The following is an 8009-nucleotide window of genomic DNA, read 5'->3' as shown; positions in this document are numbered from 1 at the left end:
CTGCAGACACTCATGAAAGTAAAGTTAGGAGGGGCTGTTTCATTGAGGACTGTTGCACTGCAGCTGTCTTCTAACCATGTTTCGTTTAGAAACATAAATCCAGGTTGTTTGGGGTTATTAAGTCATTGATTAGAAATTATTTATTTTTTAGTGAGCGAATGTTTAAAAATGCTAACTTGATGGCATTACTTTTTGTCTCAACAGCAATCTTAGTTTGGCGCATAACAGGCCGCAGATTAGAGGAGTCAGCCTTGAGAAGGCCTTAGACTTTCTATCACGTGATAAAACAGAAATAGAGAAAACTACAAGCAAACTGAATTGTGAATGTTGCTGCTATTATAGCGGGGACCCGACACATATCACTGAGAGTTGTTATCAGTTGTTTCTGAGAAAGTCGTCCTTGGATGCTGAGTCTTGGAGCTGTTCTGATACGTCACAGTCTGTCTGTGATGAGCTCTGTGGGCAGGGCTCAGCCGTGATGGTGTCCATGAGCAGTGCTTGTTGTGGCTGCGTGGTGTTATCAGTGTCCTTGTGGGATGTGTCAACCACATGATGACTCGGAAGCTGATAGGAAATCCTGTCATCAATCATACTCTGTCCAGGTGTGTGTGCTATTCAGGTTGAGTAGTTTGGCACACACTACTGAAGGATGACGGCGGGAGAAATAGATATTTTCCTTTAGCACTCTTGCACCAAGTTTGTTTGGGTGGAGGCCATCCGGTTTAAACAGTTGTCTATGGCCCCAGAAAAGATTGAAGTTGTCGATGAAGTGCACTCCTTTTATATTGCAGGATCTTTGTAGCCATGTGTTTAGTCCAAGCAACCATGAAAACATGTGAGTTCCCCTTGCTGGGAGTGGCCCACTGATGAACGACTGAACTTTGAGTCTTCAAAGTGTTTCAAAGAGTTCACTAAAATCCTTCTTAAGGAGTTCTGATTGCTCTTTCCGAATATCATTCTTCCCCACATGGATGATGATTCGATTCGCAGTCTTGTGCTTCATTAGAATGTTCCGGAGTTCCCTGTTCACATCAGAGACGGTTGCTTGATGAAAGCAGCATGTTGTTGTATTTCTGTTACTGATGTTTCTGATAATGGAGTCGCCCACTATCAGAGTCCTGGGCTCGGCTGCGCTCTGAGCTGAATGCCACTGTCTGCTCGACCTTGAGCGCCTGTTAATAGCGACGTTAGCTGCTGGCTGATACGATCCATGTTTAATTGGCACAATCTGCTGAAGGATGACGGAGGGAGAAGTAGATATTGTCCTTAAGTACTCTTGCACCAAGTTTGTTTGGGTGGAGGCCATCCGGTTTAAACAGTTGTCTATGGCCCCAGAAAAGATTAAAGTTGTCAATGAAATTCACTCCTTTTATATTGCAAGATCGTGGAAGAAACTTAGAATATCTCTTTATTGTCTTGCTGCAATCTCTATCAAGACTCCATTGTAGGAATATTTTATTGCTCAGTGAGACGAGAAAGTTCTGAAAGAAAGGAATCCAAAATGACAATGGGAGAGAAACGTGTGAGAAACATGGGATATCTCTTTATTGTCTGTCTGTAATCTCTTCAAGACTCCATTATAAAAATGTTTTACTGCTCAGTGGTTGCTTTTTTTATTGTATTGGGGTTTTTCACCTTTAATGGTCAGGACAGTAGGACAGGTGATAGGTGAGAATTGAAAAGGAGCAGAAAAGTACCTTTAGCTGGGATTTGAACCCATGCTGCCTGAAGTGCAGCTGTGCTTCATGTCAATGTGCTGTCCACAAGGCTATGGCTCTGACGGTGTTATAGGAGAAACGTTAAACTTTTACTAATATTGTAAATACTAAAACTAGCATTTAAATAGCATTAAAAATTTCAGAATATCAATGGTTACTAGTTTAAATGTTTAAATTTATCTTCAATGTCCAGCATTATATACACCACATTTTCCAAACACACCAGAAAGGACTTACAAGTGCAAGATGTTTAGTATAAGAGAAACACCTTTTTTTAACCAATGTAACGCTATACCAGTTTTTTTTTTTTTTGCTTTGTTTAGCATTAATGATAAATTACATTGAAGCTAACCAGAGGGAAGAAAAATAAAATAAAAAATATATATTTTTACCATTTCAAATATTTCTCCTAGACGGAAATGAGGTTACTTTAAGATTGAATGAAAACTTTTGCTTGAGTCTCCTGCTTCTCAAACTTGTCTCCTGAGACAAAAACTCTAACACTCTCACATTTGTCTCCTTTAAAGTTTTAGAAGAAACCTCATCATAATCACACACTGTACTCAGATTTTTCTCCTTAGCTAGAGACACTGGATCTCTCACATTTGTCTCCTTCAAAGCTTTAGAAGAGATCTCAAGAACATCACACACTGTGCTCAGATTTTTCTCCTAAACTAAAGACTCTGGTGGTCTCATATTTGTCTCCTTTAAAGTTTTATAAGAGACCTCATTGTCATCTCACACTGTGCTCCGATTTTTCTCCTTTGCTAGAGACACTGGATCTCTCACATTTGTCTCTTTTAAAGCTTTAGAAGAGATCTCAACAACATCACACACTGTGCTCAGATATTTCTCATTAGGTAGAGTCTCTAGATCTCTCACATTTGTCTCTTTTAAAGCTTTAGAATAGATCTCAACAATATCACACACTGATTTCAGAAGTGATCTCAATAACTTTACAAAGTGTGCACCAAGTCAAATGCCTCAATATGAGCTCAAACATTTCTTCCATATAATATGTATTAATAATCAAATTAGTAAATTAATAATCAAGACTGAGTCATAAGCCATGTATGTGCCTTTCAGCAAACAAAGCTCCAGGGTTACATTTTCTGTAAATCAGTTTTGAATAAGCCATCTGGTACGTAAAGTTGTTGAGATCTCTTCTAAAGCTTTACAGGAGACAAATACGAGACCCCCAGATTATGTAGCTAAAGAGAAAAATCTAAGCACAGTATGGGATGTTGTTGAAATCTCTAATCTAAACTTTTGAGGAGACAAATGTGAGAGATCCAGAGTCTCTAGCTAAGGATAAAAATCTGAGCACAGTGTGTGATGTTGATGAGATGTCTTCTAAAGCTTTAAATGACTCAAGCAAAAATCTCAATTCGATCTTAAAGTAACCTCATTTCTGTCTAGGAAAAATATTTGAGATGTTAAAGAGATTTCACTTTTGATTTCACTTCCCCACATGGATGATGATCCTATTTGTAGTCTTGTGTTTGCAAGCCTTGTCATAGCCGAATCTGGGGTAGAGGATGCTACCGTAGCAATACGAGATACTCATGACAATCTGATGTCTCGAGTGCCTTTGGGCATCGCTCCCTGTTTGTGCCATCGATTTGTCTGTCGATCAGTTTCAGCTTGTTCCTCTACGCTTGGTATAAACTGTTGAGATTCACTAGATTCATGGGACTCACCGGCTGAATGCTGAGGGGGTCCGTGATGACGGTCTGCTGAGTGTTCTGCCTGTTTTGGAAGTCCAGCAAGTAACTTTGTTTCAAGAACCACAATCCTTTGTAGAAGTTTGTGGCAGTTCATGCAGCAAGTAGATTCAACAAGAGGCATTTTCTTTCTCATATGTTTGAATGTAGTCAATTCATCTCCGGAATGTAAGCTGCTGGCAGTGGGAGGCAAAAAGTCTTCTTTTTCGTAGTATTATACCAGTCCCGAAAAGTTTTTAGTTTAGTGTTTGTGCCAAAAATGTGTTGTTTGAGCACTGTGCTGATCTGCTGAAGTTAAAATCTTAGAAAAATCGAGGGCGAGCTGAAAGATTTTAGTAAGTCTGTTTAACTCTGACACAATGGAGGAGGAATTTCAGGTAGATCAGGTGGAAATTGTCGCTGTACATTTGGTACAACAATTCCACAGCATAGCTCCTCTCACTGTCTTTTGTCAACTGGAAATGCAGCTTAAGCTCCTCATACTGTGAAAGAATATAGTTGACACACTCACTAATAGAGAGCCACCTGTCTGAAAGATGCAGAATCTTCAGAGGGTTTTTAGCTACATTTATTGTTTTGTACAATTCTGAATATCTTTGGAGACACTGGGTGGCATTTGAAAACCAGCTGTAGGTCTGTAGGTAGGTAGAGACCATGTGCTCTACATTTCTGGGCAGGACACTGATAGCTTTTGATGCAAAGAGCTGAATAGAATGGCACACGCACTTTATGTAGACAATATGAGGATTGCGGTAATGGAATTTCTGTAGCACTGAGTTATGCTGCCAACACATTGTGTTACAGCCATCTGTTGCAAGGCCAATGCAATTCAGTATGGACAGTTTGTTGTCATCCAGGAATTTGAATAAGGCATTTGCTTTGGTCAGTGAATCACCAACTACTATATGTATAATTCCTGCAAAGGTGGTAATGATTTGTGAGAGCTTCTTGCTTTAATATTTGATGAGTATGCAGAGCTGTTTTCTAGTCGTGACATCAGTGGTCTCATCAACAATAAGAGAATATGGTCTAATTCCTACATCCTCCAGAAGGTCTTCATGCACTACTGGTCTTATCACTGAATTAATTAGTGCTGTGCATTTTGTTCAGTGTAAACGGATACCTTTCTTGGAAATTCCTTCTACAACACTTCCTAAATGATCGACAGTTAAGGTGCTTGAGTGGCAAGCAACATGAGCAGCCAGCATCAACTCTGCCTCCTTTACTGCAACATTAGTTCTTTGAAAGGATCTGCCTGTGTCAAATAATGATCTGGCATTTGAGAAATGAGCTGCGTTTTATTATTATTATTTTTTATGCGTTTTGGTTGCAGCATGGGCTACCAGATCGCTATGGTGAGCTCTAATTTCACATTTGCAATATTTACAGAAATATTATTTACATTTCAATTCCCGGGGAACACACATACTGATAAAAAATGTACAGTCTGAATGCACTGTAAGTTGCTTTGGATAAAAGCGTCTGCTAAATGCATAAATTTATTTGAATTTTTATTTATTTAATCCCTTTTCTGTCTCCCATTCTTTAAGATATTTCTTCCCATATTTGCTTCATTTACCTGCCATTTCACAATCCTGCCTGTTCGTCCGCAGACCAACTTACTGCAACATTAGTTCTTTGAAAGGATCTGCCTGTGTCAAATAATGTTCTGGCATTTGAGAAATGAGCTGCGTTTTATTATTATTATTTTTTATGCTTTTTGGTTGCAGCATGGGCTACCAGATCGCTATGGTGAGCTCTAATTTCACATTTGCAATATTTACAGAAATATTATTTACATTTCAATTCCCGGGGAACACACATACTGATAAAAAATGTACAGTCTGAATGCACTGTAAGTTGCTTTGGATAAAAGCGTCTGCTAAATGCATAAATTTATTTGAATTTTTATTTATTTAATCCCTTTTCTGTCTCCCATTCTTTGCGATATTTCTTCCCATATTTGCTTCATTTACCTGCCATTTCACAATCCTGCCTGTTCGTCCGCAGACCAACCAACACAAGTGCAGATGTGGGCGTAATGCTCATTTAATGTGTGACGTGCCTTCAAAAAGGCACGCCATTCCACTCACACTTTTACTCACTTACGTGCAGTGGTCTTTGGGTTGCCAGGTATTCATTCGGGGATCAATGCCCATTAAGAAACTATGCAGTTTTCATTTTTTATTTGGTGACAAAGAAACATTTTGGCGGCCGCGGCACATTATGAAAGTAGCCCAAAAAATCTGTAACCCGTAACTCTGTATTTTTTCATGTGACTGAATTTTCAAAATAGCCAAATTGTGCTGGAAAACCATGACCCTGGCAACACTGGTTGAAACCTTCAGCTCAAGAGGAGCCTGTTTTTTTAAAGAGTACTGTATACAAGAAACCACCTACCTAAGATTGTTTTTTTGACATCCCTCCTCCACCCTTGGTAAATAATCTATTTTTGTCTTGTTTTATACAATACTATATACTGTATATTTACAGTATATTTGTACCAGGGGTGGCACCACTACTCCAAAAGTGGTGGGGCAAAATTTGCTACTATAAAATTTTATAAAATTTGAGCTATCACTATTAATTTTAAACGAAATATTATGTGCCACAACAAATATGTCAGGATCATATACCTGTTTTGTTATGTTTTGGCCCTGTTTCTGTTCCTGTGTTCCCTTATTTGGTCATGTTCCTGTCCTCGTTTAGTAAATTAGTCATTCTGTGCACCTGTGTTTGGTAATTATCCTGTGTTTATAAGTTCTTGTCTGTGCATTTCTCTTCTGTCGGGTCTACTTGTTGGATGTTGTCTGTTTACCGTATTCCTGTTGTGGATTATCCCCTGTGATTCCTGGATTAAAGACTTTTGCTTGTACTACACGTTTCTCTCTCGTTCCTCCCACAGCGAACAGTTGAACAGAACACAGTTACCTCCATGTGTCTACCCTCTGTTTTTCCCCCCCGTTTTTTTCTCAGTGTTTTTGTTTCCGTAGTGTTTCCCCTTATGAATCCCTTCACCCGCACGGAATTCCTCTTCCTCTTGCTGGAGCCCTGTTTCTGTTCCTGTGTTCCCTTATTTGGTCATGTTCCTGTCCTCGTTTAGTAAATTAGTCATTCTGTGCACCTGTGTTTGGTAATTATCCTGTGTTTATAAGTTCTTGTCTGTGCATTTCTCTTCTGTCGGGTCTACTTGTTGGATGTTGTGTTTACCGTGTTCCTGTTGTGGATTATCCCCTGTGATTCCTGGATTAAAGACTTTTGCTTGTACTCCACGTTTCTCTCTCGTTCCTCCCACAGCGAACAGTTGAACAGAACACAGTTACCTCCATGTGTCTACCCTCTGTTTTTCCCCCCCGTTTTTTTCTCAGTGTTTTTGTTTCCGTAGTGTTTCCCCTTATGAATCCCTTCACCCGCACGGAATTCCTCTTCCTCTTGCTGGAGCAGGGGGACAGATCTCGCAAGGACCATACGAGTCTGTTCCGGCTGTTAGCTAGCACCACCAGCTACCCGGATGACGCGGTCTGCTCATTATTTGACGTGAGCTTGAACACCGCTAGCAGAGCGCCATCGTCCGAAGATAGTCCTCGAGAGGATTTCACCGCCTTCATGGAGTGGACTCTCCGCTCCAGACCCAGTGCCCAGCCCACCATCTCCCCGCGGGGTGGAGCATCAGCCCGAGCCCACCAATGACAGAGAGCCCATTACCGCCGCGATAAATGAGCCAGCGCAATGCTGAGCGACTGAGCGGAGGATCACCCCGGATGTGGAGCCCCACCCGTCAGACCAGGTGCGAGAGCCGGCGACAGTGCCCACCGCGAGGGAGCAAGCCGTGGATGGTGAGAGTGCGGAGTGGAGCTCCGCCCACTGCACCGCGGCTGAGGGTGAGCTAATTATACATCTGGGACTGCTGGACTTAGAAGGGGACTTGATAGACTGGGAAACGGATCTGGAGGTCGACTTGCCCCCTCTCCTCTCTCCTTCGTCCCCGCTGGTCCCGTCCAGCCCTGAGGGGGCTCCCGTTTCGCCCCCTGAAAATGCCCGCCCTCCCACCTACTCCAGTCTCCTCCACCGCTGTTGTCTGGCAGCCCCTCTGCTTGCCTTCAGCCCACCATCAATACAGTGCGAGCTCCGCGGGTCTACCATCCTCCAGCGTCGCCATGGCTGGAGCATCCCTCATCTCCGCCAACCTCCCTCTCCCACCACCTCTTCATCCATCCTCAGCATTGCCACCGCTGTCCACTGACAGCCCCTTAGCTCACCCTCAGACCACCATCTATGCTGTGGATTCGCCGCGGGTCTGCCAGTTTCCATCGGCGTCAGGACTGGAGGGTCCCTCACCTCCGCCTCCAGCCTCCGAGTCCCGGACTCCGCCTCGGCCTGTTGACCCAGCAGCTCCACCTTGACTTCTAGCTCCCTCACCTCCACCATCACCCATCGATCCACCAGCTCCACTGGGCTCCCTCCGGCTCTGCCTTGGTTGGGCGTCGACCCGCCATCACCTCAGGACTCCGTCCCACCGGCTCCGTTGGGCTCCTTCCTCCCGCCAGCTCCACCTTGGTCCTCAGTC

This window comes from Sinocyclocheilus anshuiensis, unplaced genomic scaffold (genome assembly GCF_001515605.1).
Source record: "Sinocyclocheilus anshuiensis isolate Anshui unplaced genomic scaffold, SAMN03320099.WGS_v1.1 scaffold1993, whole genome shotgun sequence".
NCBI lineage: Eukaryota > Metazoa > Chordata > Actinopteri > Cypriniformes > Cyprinidae > Sinocyclocheilus > Sinocyclocheilus anshuiensis.
Note: the sequence above shows the minus strand (reverse complement) of the source record.